General features: G+C 42.9%; 1 protein-coding gene across 2 annotated transcripts in view; it reads right to left on the bottom strand.

Annotated features, from left to right (window-relative positions):
- bach2 (BTB domain and CNC homolog 2) overlaps positions 1 to 15,039 on the bottom strand; it is a 229,995-nt gene extending 214,956 nt beyond the window's left edge. The window contains exon 1 of one of the 2 annotated variants that reach the window (XM_033021076.1): positions 14,875 to 15,039. The gene's annotated coding sequence lies outside the window, so the exon portion shown is untranslated. The other variant, XM_033021074.1, reaches the window with a different exon arrangement.
- Between the last annotated feature and the right edge of the window lie 1,559 nt (positions 15,040 to 16,598).

The following is a 16,598-nucleotide window of genomic DNA, read 5'->3' as shown; positions in this document are numbered from 1 at the left end:
ATTAGACTGTTCCTGAATATCTATAGCTAAGTATCCAAATGCACTCCGAAGATTGATATTCCATTTGACTTTTTCTGATATATGGTTTTGGTTTATTGATTGCTATAACAGCTAAGCTGAATAAGTATTATAACAACCTAGACAATTGATTCCTGGAATGAGGTGAGTATCCAGTAAATATTGATAAAAACAAAAGGACTTAGTGAGTAGGGAGGAACTCCAGATGCTGGTTTAAACTAAAAACAGACTGGAGTAACTCAGCTGGTCAGGCAGCATCTCTGAATAAAAGGAATAGGTGACGTTTGGGGTTGAGACCCTTCTTCAGACTGATTGTGAGAAGGGGGGAGGGGGGGAGGAGAGAAGAAAGCTGGGAAAGGGGAAAGGCAGGACAAAGCATGGTAGGTAATATGTTGACACAAGCGGGTGCGGGAGGTATGATAGGCAGATGACTGAAATGAAGGCTAGAGATAAGAACAAAAGGTGTAAGACAGGTTTGAAGAGTTGCAGATTGTGAAACAAGAGGGAGGAAAGCCGCGGAAGTGGGCGGGGAGAGAAATAAGTGAGTCCAAATGAGCAATGAGGGAGGGGAGGGAAAGAGAGGGAGGCAGGTGTGGGGAAGGGGGAGGGAAAGGGGGGGGGGGGGGGTGGAGGAGAAAGGGGAGGCATTTTGGCAGGGGTTAGTTGGAGGTTACATAAAATTGGATCATTCAATTTTCATACCGTAGGGTTGTAAACTATCCAGGCAGAATACGAGGTGCTGTTCTTCCAGTTAGCATGTTGCCTCACTCCGGCAATGGAGGAGATTAGAGGAGGTGTGCATGAACCCATGCATTACCTGTAAGGACTGATGGGGTCCCTGGATGGTGGCGAGGGAGGAAGATTGTTAGATCCTAATCTAAAGATTGTTAGATTGGTTTATAATCACTGGTGTGTAGAAAACTTGGTAGTCATCTTTTTGGGACATGTAGGATCATGAGAAGGTTTGACGTTATTTCCTCTCTCTGAAGAGTCAAGTATTATAGCATAATACCTCAGGGTATGGGATCAGCCATTTATGATTGAGAAGAAATTTATTTAGACAGAGGGATATGTTTTAAATGTCTATCTCATTGGATTGTGAGTGTTCAGTCTTTGAGCATGTGTGAAGGACCTGATGGCCTTCTCCTGCTCGGTTTCTTAAATTCCTGTATTCTGCAACCACCACTGAAAAGTATTTATGAGAAATAATTAATCCCAATTGAATTTATTTTAATCCCCACTGACAACTTTTCTAAGTGATTCAACATAAAGATTTATTGCACACTCATCTCAAAGTAGAGTCACAAACATTGAATATAATTGAAGGGAAATAACTTTAAATTCCCCAGCAAAAGCATCTAAACTCAATGAGTGGCAATAAATAGCTGTGTCACCAGAGGGATGACTGTCATTCAGTCCTGTGATCTTAGTTATTTTGTCAGTAATTGACAAAACCTGGTTTTCCCACACATACTTTCATTTCTCAGAATCCACCTGTAGCTTCCCCAGCAAAATTGATTTTATTCTCTTCACTAAAGGCAATGTTCAGACAACAAATGCTTTGAAAACTAATGCCAACTGATATTTCAATGTATTCAGATACAGAATACCACCATAAATGCAATATGGACGAGTAAGGCGGAGATTAAATATTTGGTTTGCAGAAAGAGAAGCCTGTGCACTTGTTTCTTTGTCAGACCAAAAAATCTGCCTGTTTATTTTCAAAGGGCTTATTTTATAACAGCTGGAATGGAGTACCTCACAATGCAACATTTAAATAAATCTACCAATCATTTTTAGCCAGACTCCCCGCTCCTGGACAGAAAGTCTGTCCATGAGCATGGTTCATGCTTTCTATTTGCAATAAAATATTCCAAAAATGTATTCTCCCTTATTTCCACTACTCCCACCACACAATATTAAAAATTGAAAATAATAGATTCAGTAGTCATTCTTAGTATGTGCTCAAAGTCAGGAATATATGTTTCTAATCTTGGTAATTGAAAGATTCCATTAATGAAATAGCCATTTTGCTCAAATATAAAATTGACTGAAATTGCTAGAACCGGGTACTTCATCGCCTAAACCATCACAAGCATATTTTCTCTCAACTTTCAGCTCAAATAATTTGACATCACGTGTCATAAATTCAACTGGGTATCTGGGCACTGAGTGCAAAATTACTTTTTAAAACAACTCCAAAGAACAATTTACTGCCTGCAACAAAGAAGTTACACAGTTTCAATTGTTCCTTCCTGGATCAAGTAGTTGAGCAGCATTGCAGGTGGAAAAAAATCTGATTATAGGCTGACCTAGAAGATTAAAATGCATGGGCTGCATGGTGACTTGATGGATTGGATTCATAATTGGCTTAGCCTTCGAATACAGAGGGCAGTGGTGGAAGGAAGATATTCTTACTAGATTTCTGTGCCAGCAATGTAGCACTGGGATTAGTGCCAACCTCTGTTGTTTGTTTTATATATATAAACTAGACCAAGTGCAGACCCGTTGGGTCTGTTCCCCCAACGTGCGGTTGTGGGGGGGGGGGGGGGGGGGAGACGGCACGCAGCGTCACACACACTAACTATCCCCCCCCGCACTCACGCTAATTACCCCCTTGATATTATATTAATATTATTAATTTGCTCCTTTTACCCCATAACCACCCTATCTACTGACGCATAGCCCCCAACTTGCAGTCACATCTAGAGAGGGGGGGGGCGGGCAGGGGGGAGAGGGGGTGGGGGAGGAAAGAGGGGGGGGGAGAGGGGAAAGAGGGGGGAGAGGAGAGGGGGGGAAGAGGAGAGGGGGGAAGAGGAGAGGGGGGAGAAGAGGAGAGGGGGGAGAAGAGGAGAGGGGGGAGAAGAGGAGAGGGGGGAGAAGAGGAGAGGGGGGAAGAGGAGAAGGGGGAGAGGAGAGGGGGGGAGAGGAGAGGAAGGGGGGGGAGAGGAGAGGGGGGGAGAGGAGAGGGGGTGAGAGGAGAGGGGGAGAGGAGAGGGGGGGAGAGGAGAGGAGAGGGGGGGAGAGGAGAGGGGAGGGGGGGAGGGGGAGGAGAGGAGAGGGGGGGAGAGGAGAGGAGAGGGGGGAAGAGGAGAGGGGGGGAGAGGAGAGGGGGGGAGAGGGGAGGGGGTGAGAGGAGAGGGGGGAGAGGAGAGGGGGGGAGAGGAGAGGGGGGAGAGGAGAGGGGGTGGAGAGGAGAGGAGAGGGGGGAAGAGAGGAGGGGAGAGGAGAGGGGGGGGGAGAGGAGAGGGGGGGAAGAGGAAAAAGGGGGGGGAGAACCTAAAAAAAACATTTTAGAACCAAAAAACACTTTTTGCAAACATTTTAGAACCAATAGACACATTCTGCAAGCGTTTTAGAACCACTAAGGACATTTACATTTGAGTAGACATGTGTTCAGTGTTATTCACAGCTCAGAGAAACGTGAACCTCTGCCTTCCTCCAGCTTGCAGACACTGATTGAGGCACACCACTTCCTGGTTTTATAGTCCCTCCCCCCTGCCGCCAGCAGGGGCAGCAGAGAGAATGGGGAATTTTGTAAAATCATTAATATCTCTGTCATTTTTAATCGACGGGAAAAATCCTCGGCACACATATGGCGGAGGGGGGCTCTGAGCAAGGTGGCCAAAAATGACGGCTGTAGGTGGCGGCGTTCTCTCGGAAATCGCAGCACAGATGGCCAAAACCGGTCAAGAACAGACAGACAGACAGACAGACAGACAGACAGACAGACAGACAGACAGACAGATAGACAGACAGATAGATAGATAGATAGATAGATAGATAGATAGATAGATAGATAGATAGATAGATAGATAGATAGATAGATAGATAGATAGATAGATAGATAGATAGATAGATAGATAGCTTGGACAAAAATATAGATGGCCTGATTAGTAAGTTAGTAATGACATAAAAAAATGGATAGTGAAGCAAGCTGTCAAATGATGCAGCAGGATCTAGCTCAATTGCAGAGGACTAAGAAATAGCAGGTAGAGTTTAAACCAGGCAAGTGTGAGGTGTTGCACTTTGCGAGGTCAATTGTAAGGGGAAATTCCTAGAGGCATTGGTGCACAGAGGAATCTTGGTGTCGAGTCCATATCTCCCTGAAAGTGACAACACAAGTAGCCCTCCATAATGTTTGGGGAGAAAGGCCCATCATTTATTTATTTGCCTCTGTACTCCACAATTTGAGATTTGTAATAGAGAAAATCACATGTGATTAAACTGCACACTGTCAGATTTTATTAAAGGGTATTTTTTATACATTTTGGTTTCACCATGTAGAAATTACAGCTGTGTTTATACATAGTCCTCCCATTTTAGGGCACCATAATGTTTGGGACACATGACTTCACAGGCGTTTGTAATTGCTCAGGTGTGTTTAATTGTCTCCTTAATGTAGCAAAAGAGAGCTCTCAGCACCTAGTCTTTCCTCCAGACTTGTATGTGATATAATTAGCATATGTTATGTCTTGTGCGAGGGGATGCATGGGCCGGGGAAGACTCAAGGTGGTGTCCTGGAATAAAGAAGCTTGTTAGTTTACTCCCCTATCTGAGTGTTATTTTAAGTCAGTTCCAAGCACCCAAATACACAACACAGGTGTTTGTAATTGCTCAGGTGTGTTTAATTGCCACCTTAATGCAGGTATAAGAGAGCTCTCAGCACCTAGTCATTCCTCCAGTCTTTCCATCACCTTTGGAAACTTGTATTGCTGTTTATAAACATGAGGACTAAAGTTGAGCCAATGAAAGTCAAAGAAGCCATTATGAGACTGAGAAACAAGAATATAACTGTTAGAGACATCAGCCAAACCTTTGACTTACCAAATCATTGTAACATCATTAAGAAGAAAGAGAGCACTGGTGAGCTTACTAATCGCAAAGGGACTGGCAGGTCAAGGATGATCTCCACAGCTGATGACAGAAGCATTCTCTCTATAATAAGGAAAATCCACAAACACCTGTCCGACAGATCAGAAACACTCTTTAGGAGTCAGGTGTGGAATTGTCAATGACCACTGTCCGCAGAAGACTTCATGAACAGAAATACAGAGGCTACGTTGCAAGATGCAAACCACTGGTTAGTCGCAAAAATAGGATGGCCAGGTTTCAGTTTGCCAAGAAATACTTAAAAGAGCAACTACAGTTCTGGAAAAAGGTCTTATGGACTGATGAGACGAAGATTAACTTACATCAGAGTGATGGCAAGAGCAAAGTATGGAGGAGAGAAGGAACGAACCAAAACATACCACCTCATCTGTGAAACACGGTGGTGGGGGTGTTATGGCCTGGGCATGTATGGCTGCTGAAGGTACTGGCTCACTTATCTTCATTGATGATACAACTGCTGATGGTAGTGGCATAATGAATCCTGAAGTGTATAGACACATCCTATCTGTTCAAGTTCAAACAAATGCCTCAAAACACATTGACCAGCGGTTCATTCTACAGCAAGACAATGAACTCAAACATACTGCTAAAGCAACAAAGGAGTTTTTCAAAGCTAAAAAATGGTCAGTTCTTGAGTGGCCAAGTCAATCACCCGATCTGAACCCAATTGAGCATGCCTTTTATCTGCTGAAGAGTAAACTGAAGCCCCCAAAACAAGCATAAGCTAAAGATGGCTGCAATACAGGCCTGGCAGAACATCACCAGAGAAGACACCCAGTAACCGGTGATGTCCATGAATCGCAGACTTCAAGCAGCCATTGTATGCAAAGGATATGCAACAAAATACTAAACATAACTACTTTAATTTATATGACATTGCTGTGTCCCAAACATTATGGTGCCCTGAAATGGGGGGGCTATGTATAAACACTGCTGTAATTTCTACATGGTGAAATCAAAATGTATAAAAATATCCTTTATTAAAACCTGACAATGTGCACTTTAACAACATGTGATTTTTTTCTATTACAAATCTCAAATTGTGGATGACGGGGGAAAATAAATAAATGATGGATCTTTGTCCTAATCATTATGGAGAGCACTGTAGTGTGGTAAAGAAGGTGTATGAAATGCCTGCCTTCATCAGCTGTGGCATTGAATACAAGAATCAGGAAGTCAAGGTGCAACTGGTTTTTTTTAAACTTTGGTTAGACTTCATTTGAAGTATTGTGTGTATTTCTGGTCACCCCATGACAGGAAGTATGTTGAGTATTTGGAGAGAGTACAGTATAATGTTTACCAAAATGTAGCCTGGTTTAGAGAGTATTAGCTATTGGGGGAGGTTGAACAATGGATTGTTTTCTCTGAAACTCAGAGGCTGACGGGAAACCTGATAACGAAATAATGAAAACCATAAATACTGTTAGTGTCTTTTTTCCAGGGTAGGCCTATCAAAACACTAGAGAGCATTGTTTTAGAGTGAGAGGAGAGAAGTTTAAAGATGCACAGGACAGGTTGTTTTACAGAGTGGTAAGTGCCTGGAACATGCTGCTTGGAGTGGTGGTGGAAAGAGAGATGATAGTGATGTTTAATAGACATTACACAGGTACATTAACATGCAACCAATGAAGGTATATGAATCATATCCAGGTAGATGGGGTTAGTTTAATTTGGTGTCATGATTAGCACAGATATATAATGGGTCGATGGGCCTGTTCTTGTGCTGCACAGTTTTACTTTCTGTGTACTGGACTATTCTGTTTAGTACCAGTCTAAATTTAATTAGCAAAAAATGAACCTGTGTGGCAATTACTTGAAATGGAGAGCTGATATTTTTCAGACGCTAATGAACTATCCAGCACATTTAGGTTATTTTTAGTTCATTGGCTATTTATTTTTCAGTGCAAGTTGTTGAACGGTTTAAATACTGATTGCTGTGGAGCCATTAAATTTGCCAGAAAATTGCACTACTCACTGGAGTGTAGAGTTGTTGCTGTGCTATTGGCCCAAGTGCTTTAATATCCTTCACATCTACAATCCCTAGTGTCACAGAGATAATGTGTCTTCATTGCTAGGTTGTCCCTCAGGAACTAAAGTTATTCTTTTGTTCCAGAACTCTAAGTAACTGACACAGCACCATGCAACTATGCACTCAATAACAATGCACAGTCGGTGCTCTGATCGAACCTCTTCATCGCCATATCAGGATGCCCTTCTATTCTTTCTCCCTTATCTATTTTCTCTTTGAACGCCACTTGCTTTTTCTTTTGCTGCCACTGTGGTACTACATTCTACATTCTAGTCATACTCTATGAAGCATAGTTTCTCCTGAACGTACTATTGGATTTACCAGTGCCTAGTTTATATTGGCTGTCATCCAGTTAAAATATCATCTGTGCATCTATCTGATTAAACCTCTTTGTAAGTGGAAGACTTTATTTATGAGAAGAGTCCCAGCCTGTTTAATATCACTCTAAATGCTTGAATATCGACTTTTGTTTCCCATGTCGTTGAGCAAGATAATCCCTTGCACCTATCAGATCAATTTGATTTTAGAGCATATACAGCACTTTAAGGCATTTATAGATATTTTATTACATTTTATAATATTCACCAAAATGAACTGAAGTCTATTAATGTACATTGAGAATGACTTGCAAATTAAGAATGTGCAGGAAGGAACTGCAGATGTTGGTTTAAACCAAAGATAGAAAAAGCTGGAGTAACTCGGCGGGAGAGGCAGAATCTCTGGAGAGAAGGAATGGGTGACGTTTTGGGTCGAGACCTTTCTTCCGACTGGACCAGTCTGCTGCCTATCCCGCTGAGTTACTCCAGCTTTTTGTGTCTGTCTGCAAATTAAGAATGACAGTTGTGAATGTGTGAAAATAAGTCATGTTTGACAGATTTTGTTGGGAGTTCTTCAGGGAATGTATTTTAAAAGTTAAAAAAGTGAATTGAATTGATCTCAATTTTAAAAGAGAGCAAATTTGTATTTACTTTGTAATCAAATAGAAACTTAGGGGACCTAAACTCCCAATGCAGCTTGCACCAATATTCAAAGCCAAGGAAAGTTTTCAGTCCCGAAGAGGTGCTAGTGGAAATTAGCTTAATTAAAATTACAACTTGTTTCATTCTGGACAGTTAGAATAGCAGTTTAAAACTAATAAAAGGAGAGATGAGACACTCTTCCAATAAACTTTGATGCTTATTCTTACACCCAAAAAATATAAAAATTACTATGCTCAGAGAGATAGCCATCTGAAGTTAGAATCTGATATGTCACAATGTATGCACTTTGTTGCTTGAATTACATATTTTGTTTAAAGTTGCAAAGCTGCTCACAGAGTCTACAATTCCTTCATCTCACACAGACCATTGGTGTATTTTAGTACCTTGTATCAATCTATAACTGTGCCATGACTGTGGAAGGTGGGAATTATTTATGTTAATAAATTTAATAGGTCCAAATGGCCATATTGACAATGGACACTTGCCTGTTTTATAGTAGGTTTACATATGTGCACACATAGAATATTAACTCCAAAACTCTATTATAAAGATCATATAGGTACACAAAATGCCAAATCTGAACAACAGTATCACATCAGTACACTGTGACAGGTTACAAACCTTTATATATAACTTATTAATGATTCTTTATTGCCACATGTGCAAAGGCAGTGAAATTATTTTCTTACAAACAGTCCAGTAGAGTATTGCCTCAGCACAATCCCCGATTAGCAAAGGGTACATAAATAGTCCACTGATCCTGCATGCAAGGGAACCAGGTTTTGGCACCATTTTCAAAGATCAGTCCATGCTCTACATTTGATGAGATCATGGAGATCAAGTGGTATTTATGAAGAGCTTGCACCCAGGATGAGGTGTTCCACAGCAGGGCATCGGAGATGTCCTCATTCTTCAGGGAACGGGGGTTCCCCTCTTCTATCATAGATGAGGCTCTCACCAGGGTCTCTTCTATACCCGTGACTCTGCTCTACCTCCCCATCCCCCCACTCCCCCTTGTCCTCACCTTCCACCCTACCAGCCGTCACATACAACAAATAATCCTCCAACATTTTTGCCACCTCCAATGTGATCCCACCACTTGCCACATCTTCCCATCTCCTCCCCTGTCTGCTTTCCGCAGAGACCGATCCCTCCGTAACTCCCTGGTCAATTCGTCCCTTCCCACCCGAACCACCCCCTCTCCGGGCACTTTCCCTTGCAACCGCAGGAAATGCTACACATGTCGCTTTACCTCCCCCCTTGACTCCATTCAAGGACCCAAGCAGTCTTTCCAGGTGCGGCAGAGGTTCACCTGCACCTCCTCCAACCTCATCTATTGCATCCACTGCTCTAGGTGTCAGCTGCTGTACATCGGTGAGACCAAGCGTAGGCTTGGTGATCGCTTCGCCCAATACCTCCGCTCGGTTCGCATTAACCAACCTGATCTCCCGGTGGCTCAGCACTTCAATTCCCCATCCCATTCCGAATTCGGCTTTTCTATCCTGGGTCTCCTCCATGGTCAGAGTGAGGACCACCGTAAATTGGAGGAGCAGCACCTCATATTTCGCTTGGGCAGTTTGCACCCCAGCGGTATGAACAGTGACTTCTCTAATTTCAGGTAGTCCCTACTTTCTCCTCCCCTTCTCAGCTCTCCCTCAGCCCACTCTCCACCTCTTCCTTTCCTCTTCCCGCACACACACCCACCCCCCCCCCCCCCCACCCTCACATCAGGCTGAAGAAGGGTCTCGACCCAAAACTTTGCCTAGTTCCTTCGCTCCATAGATGCTGCCTCACCCGCTGCATTTCTCCAGCATTTTTGTCTACCTTCCATTTCCTGCAGTTTTTAGGCTAATAAATCAAGGAAACTGAAAACAATACATATTTTTGGCCACCATTCTCATCCCTGGTTACCTACAGTGTTCATTAGATTAATCTTTAGTATGTTCCAGAACAATCAGGCTTAGCAACATTACCAAGGCACTTCAAAGGTAAAACTGAACATCAAACTGTTAAGATGGGGACCAGATGCATGAACAGGTAGCATTTGAGGATATTTTTGTAAGAGGCTTTTTTTTTTTTTTTAAGGTAGAGGCATTCATAACAGAGGAAAGAAAGCATACTTTACTAATGGAAAACATTGAAGGGAAGAATTCAAGGGAGAAAGTCATGAGACTAGGTAACTGAAGGGAAGAGGTAAATTCCCTTGCATTAAACAGAGCCTTTCAAGATCTTGGGATATTCACTGGAAGCCTTTTTTCCATTTAAAATATAATTTCCAATATATTCCTGGAAACAAATCCACCAATTACACATCCTAAGGCCCCATCAACAGCAATTAGTTTGAGCAATAGTTACCCAGGCATTGGGGAAAGTCAAAAACTTCCAGGTCTTCTTAAAAAAATAGTCCACTGGACCTACAAGATTCATCTGGCATTTGGGAAGCTCTCTTTTAAATGTTGCAGCTATCAACACCGCTCTCTTTCATGTTGCACTTGAATATCAGTTTCTAAAATGGGCTCTGAGCCACAACCTATTATACACAGACCCAACCATCCTATCGATGAGCTCACAATATATAGATAGATAGAATGCTCTTTTCAAATTCTGTGTTTATACTTGGTCACTTTTCGGCACTTCACCCAACTGGCGTTAATTCTATTTATAATTTATATAAAGAGTGACTTTGTGAAAGATATGTCTAACAGCATAATTAGGTCGATTTTTACAAAGCCCCTTTAGGGGTTCAATGGATTAGCAGATATTTTTCCATAAATTATATCATATTGTTTGAACATTTAACTGACCTTAACATATATTTATTTTTATTTTTACGTGAAACGAAACAAAGGAAGCGAAGTGCATCGTCATTTTAATTCAAGCAGCCAACGATGTCAAACCTGTGGGGACTGACTGCTACAATTCGCGAATTATGTGCGATTCATAAAAAAATTATCTGGTCAAGGTGAAGTCTGAGCTGTCATCTCTGTGCCCTAATATTTTCCAACATCTCACCAGCAAGTAATGGAGCTATACGAGCAAGCGTTTCATCACAGTGCTATCAGTAACAACAACGCTGATGAGTCATCCGCCGGTTACACTGCGGCGGAAATCAGAAATGAGCTCCGACGTCCTGTGCAGTCGTGAGTTTATTTAGTATTTGTGCTGGCAACATCTCTCTCTCTGCAGCCCGTAGCTGGGCGATGCTACGCGCTGCTCCGAGCGCTGCCAACAATGACCGCACCAGCTCCATACAGCGTCCCGTCTGCCCGCCCACCATTCAACCCAGCTGCTCTGCCCGACCCACGCACATTGGCTGAGGTTAGCATATGCGAAGCCTAACGCCGCTTGCAAGTGGCGGCATCTGTTTGTCAATCCGAGCGGCCCACTGTCCGGCGAGTGGGTTGCGATGATTCAGTGCTGTGGGGTGAAAGGAGGTGGGACTGGCGTCACGTTTTGGTTTGTGCGCAGGTGAGTCAGCAGCAGAAGTGCAGGGCTTGCTTAAAGTGCTGACGCGCGGTCACCTCACACACACTCACACACGCGAGTATCTCGTATCTCGGCACAGCGCACAAATAACAGGCACTCACCTGCGTAACACCGGCAATCAGCAGTACGCTTAAATAGAGTTGTGTGTAATTGCTTTTAACCTACAATATATTAAACGATACGATTTCCAAATTCTTAAAAGGCGATTATTGGCGTCCTTGCTGTGTATCTATGTTATGACACGCGTTTCTATTTTATTACTGTTATTTACATGGAGGGATCTTCAAGTGTCCACTTGAGATACCTTCACCTTAATGGGTATGAATAACTTTGAAGATATTTCATTTCTTATGATTTCGGCGTCTCCTGGCAATCAAACAAACTACGTTTTATTCACAAGGCGTGGATTTAGGTCAAAGAAAATAAAATAAAAACGAGAACCGCACTTTCAGGTTATTGTTGACTTTGTCATGAAATACACAATCGTCATTTACATTTAATATGGCAGGCCTGGGTTCCGCAAGTTTCTCGAATTGCCTATTAAAATGTGTAATTTTAAAGAAATTTCTACTTTACATTTATTTTGAGCTATTTAAAAATAGAAACGTAACAAAAATAAAAGATAAAGGCGTTTTCCTATGCGTGCTATAGGACATTCAGTGTCCCAGCTCCGCTTTTGTAAGGAATGGAAAGTGAAGAATTATGTTGTTTGGCGTCACTGAGTAGGAGTAATGTATTAAAAAATGCTGACATTTTGAAAGGGCAGCATCAAGTATTAAAGGCACAAGACAGGTCAATTACCAAAAGAGGACCATGGTTCTGAGTGGGCGAGATGATCAAAAATGTCATCCATAAGCAGCTTACCCAATACGATGCACTGATGAACAACACAGATTGCAAGTGGTATCTTGTAGTGCAGCCCAATATGTTTTGAAAATGACTGGTAACGCTTCACAAATATTCAATCATAGCCATCAGACCTAACCAATCATTTCAGCGTTCGGTAATGTAAACGAAATTACAGCTGACTTTAAGCCTCGCATTGATTATTTTAAAATGCATCAGTTTCATGAAATACAGGAAAATGTAATCACTTATTCTTATTTTATTTAACAAATAGCATGTTGAGTGACATGTTTTTAAAACAATTGATATTTGATCAAAATATCAATATAGAAAGGTTATTGTAATCTAGTTAACCCGTTCTGAGTCTTCTCATCACGTTTCAGAAACGATAGGAGCAGGTTGCTGATGTTCTTAAGATTTGGATCACATGACCAATAAAATCATTAATTTACATTACCTCATCTTTTATGTGCCTTACGGGGCATATAAATTTTCCTCACTGATATATTTGAAATGAATTTTGGCAGAGTGGACGAAACACATACGTCAGGTTTTTGATGTGAATTTGAGTAAGTGATTAAGTGTCGTTTAGGTGTGTTAGCTTAGTCTTCTTTGCTTATGCTGTATCAAAATCTTACTAGTTATCTTAGATAGTTTCTGAGAACATGGCCGTGCTGGACCCATTCTCCATACCGGGAGCGCAACCAAGATCACGAAGAGAGCTAGGAGTCCAAACAATCCTGCAGACGCTAAATAAGTCCCACTGACTCGTCCAATACCTCCTAATTATACAACAAAACACACAAAGCGTCTTCCCTTGCAAAAAAATAAACGTGATTTCTTCAAAATTATACAACTTCAAAATTGTATTTTAATATAAACAAGCCTCATCTCAAATGTAGTTGGGTCGCAGAGAAGATTACTGGCTTCAGGTCATTTACACATCACTATTTCTTATCAATGTGGCCCTAGTTCCACAAGGGTGCATAAACAAGACTACCGCGAAAGGCGCGTTCCTTTGTCAGAAATGTGTAGTGCATTCAACATTAGCTATACTGAATGCATGAATATACGTTTAAAAAAACCCATTAACTAAAAGCTCCCTAATGTTATGCTGATCTAAAGAACTACGGCATATTCTGGAAAAAGCAATGCGGGGTCTGCAAGCCAATTTTCATCTTTGAACCATTGCTCCGGCTTCATGCTTAGATTTCGTCATTGTAAAAGAGCACATGCAAAAACAAGATCCACGATATTTGCTAAAGCTGGTGATTTTAGCAGCGAAGCAAGCTCCAACCCGAACAGCGTTAGGAGAAACCCCGGCATTTTACACGATAGTTCAAGTTGTAACTTCAAAATAGAAAGCACGCAAGCTGCTAGCCAGAGCGCTCTGAAATTAACTCGATCGCACACTCAGCACTACATTTTTCATTGACAAAATGAGACACTACTTTGGGCTCGCATTTTTCGGACGAGGTCATTATAAACGGGATTGATTTGGTATTAGCAGACCTGTCTCTGTTCAAAAGTATGCTAATATCTGCTGCAACAGATAATATTTATTGTGTAAACCAAGGTCATTTCGCATTGAGATTCCCGAATACATTCGTGTATTGTCAGTTATTGCATTTTAGGGCACATTAGTTTCATGCTCCGAGCACCCACAGTAATAACAAACACATGAAAACATACTGGATGTCAATCCAGAACTGCACAAAGAAACTGTGAACACTATCCAGTTGTTGCCAGTTCCAAACACTATGTATGCATAAACATGCAAAATCTTTACATGTTCATAACACACTGTTTAGCTGTGTGACTTTACAACAATCAACTTGCTGTTAAACTATTAAAATGCAAAACATAAGCAGATTCATGCTGAATACATTATGTCAAGCAGAATTCTGAGTGAGATGCCAAGGCTAGGAGGCGGCAAGCTGTAATGTTTTTCGTTGCTGCTGTTTAGAGCTCGGTCAAGGCCTCGGCTCGGACTGAGTTCCAATGCTACTCAGCGTGTCTGCATCGTGACAGCTCGGACCAAAAAACATCAACCATGCTTGTCAGTCCGGCTGCTTTGCCTCCTGTCTTTTTGCACAGCAAATCACATCGGAACAGCCACTTGTATCACGGAGGTGATGAACCAATCCACCCACCCCCCCCCTTGGAAAAAATAAACAGATTGCATTCTCCTTACCCCGGTAACTTTCGACTATGTTCAAGGCAGCTCCAAGTTCAAAACAAATACCTCATCATGATTCTGTACGCCAAGAGGCTTTCCAAAAGAAGCTTGGCCACCGGGGGAGGGAACCGAGTTGAGCTGAGCCGAATCGGCGTGGCTGCTGGCTTGTTTTGAGTAATGTGGGAGGGAGATAGGAGAGAGGGGAGCGTGTCTGAGTTATGTTTTCCAATGCGCCAGTTGCCTCTCTCTTGCCTCCACAACGTGGAGATGAAGCGCTTGCAATCTGCTACTGCACACACAAACCCACACACACATATATATACATACAGACACACGCAGAGTTGCACGGAGCAAGCCGCCCTCCCTTGCGCCGTGCAGCAGCAGCGCCGCCTCTCCTCCTCCACCACCTCCTCCTCCTCCACCACCCTCGCTCCTTCACTCACTCTCACTTGGTTTCATTTTTTGTTGACATTCAGCAGCTGCTGACGTTCTCTCTGACGCACACGCCGCTCGCTGCCGCCGCCGCCGCCGCTGCAAAGCTCGAGAACGCTCCGGGACTCGGCTCGCGAGCGACAGAGCGAGGAAGGGAGGGCGTGCACGCGCGAGCCCTGCACCCCGCCCCCTCTCGCAGCCCATTGCAACCGGCGTGTGTGTGTGTGTGTGTGTGGGTGTGTGTGTGTTCCCCCCCCCCCCCCCAGAGCGCGCGCGGGCGGGCCTGGATCGACGCGCGCCCCCGACCCAATCCAGGGCCCCGGGTTGCAGCAGTGCGCATGCTCGCATTCCGCGCGCTCTCTCTTTCTCTCTCCGCTACATTTGGGATTCCATCACTCGCGCTGCCTCCTTTGTGACGCGTGTGCGCGGTGATGGGTTTTCGCGCGCGCGCGCGCCCGGGAGAAAGGGGGGGGGGGATTCGGCGGGCGGCCGCGCGCTTTGTCGGGTTCGTGACGCGGACCACTCCGTCCACTTCATCTTCCTCCCTCCGCTGACAAGCCGCCGCTCTGCCGGCCAGCCTCACTGACTGAGCGCGATTCTCAAACTTGAGGGACGATGTAAATTGCGAATTTGCTAAAATGCAAAAGATGCAGTCTGAAGACGGAATCTGGAAAATCCCGATTTGGTTTATTTGTCCACACGTTTGCAATAATCATGCGTGGATTAATCAATAAGTTATTTCACTTTGTCCTCGGGAGTTCCAATAAATTAAGTTTGCATTGAGAATCCGCTCATATTATTAGTTGAAAGCTGCTTCTTTTAAAACAGCATTTCAGCGACAAAGAATTAAAATAAAATACAATCAGGATATTTCACAACGTGATTTACTTACACTAATCCCATATGCAACAATATGGTAAAGGATGGGCTCAGATGAGATACCAGACTCTTAAGCACTATCAGGCAGAATCAATGCATGCTGCAACAGTGCAATTCTAGATGTTATTTTAAACGAAGACGTTCCCGAAAGCCAAGTTAAAGAAAATAACTGGAATGAGCCCAGCGCTGTTACCATGTTAACTTGTGGTCATCACTCACGAAGAGTCAACCAAGGATTATACTGGAAGTGCAGGCTGCAGAGAGCAGGTTTCATAATAAAATGAAATACGGGTTAGCGAAATTAATAATCTGGTTTGTGATAAACGAGTGAACGAAACGCTGTGACAGGGATATTGATTATTTTGCCACAATCCTCAGTCAGTGGCAATGTTTGGCTTGAGCTGATGGGAAGGCGCAACGTTTTACATGTTGCACGGAGGGCGTGTGAGTAAAACTTGAAAATATCTTAAAAGTAAAGGAACTTCATAGCTGAGTTTAGGAGTAAATTTAAGGTTATCCTCCTCTTTGACCTCCATATGACCTTTACAGTGGAAAATATTATAACGTTCTTTTCGGGGTATGTTTAATGTCAAGAAAACATCTCGACTGTTACGGTGCCCACACTATGGTTTGTGTGTGGTTACCTGGCAGATGTCGGCTTCCATGTGATTTTGTAGAAAAGTACAAATAACTTTAAATGTAAATTCAAAGGGTTCGATAAACTATAGTTAAGGATCTATCAAGCTGAAACGAGCGTTTCTAATTTACAACATTAGCAGTTTGCCCTACTGTAGAGTTAAAATAGTCTCCAATGACTCCATTTGTAGTATGAATCGGTGGTTTTTGCTTCTTACCC

This window comes from Amblyraja radiata, chromosome 5 (assembly GCF_010909765.2).
Source record: "Amblyraja radiata isolate CabotCenter1 chromosome 5, sAmbRad1.1.pri, whole genome shotgun sequence".
Taxonomy (NCBI): Eukaryota; Metazoa; Chordata; class Chondrichthyes; order Rajiformes; family Rajidae; genus Amblyraja; species Amblyraja radiata.
The sequence above is the reverse complement of the archived record's forward strand: the minus strand, read 5'-3'. Positions and strand labels throughout refer to the sequence as shown.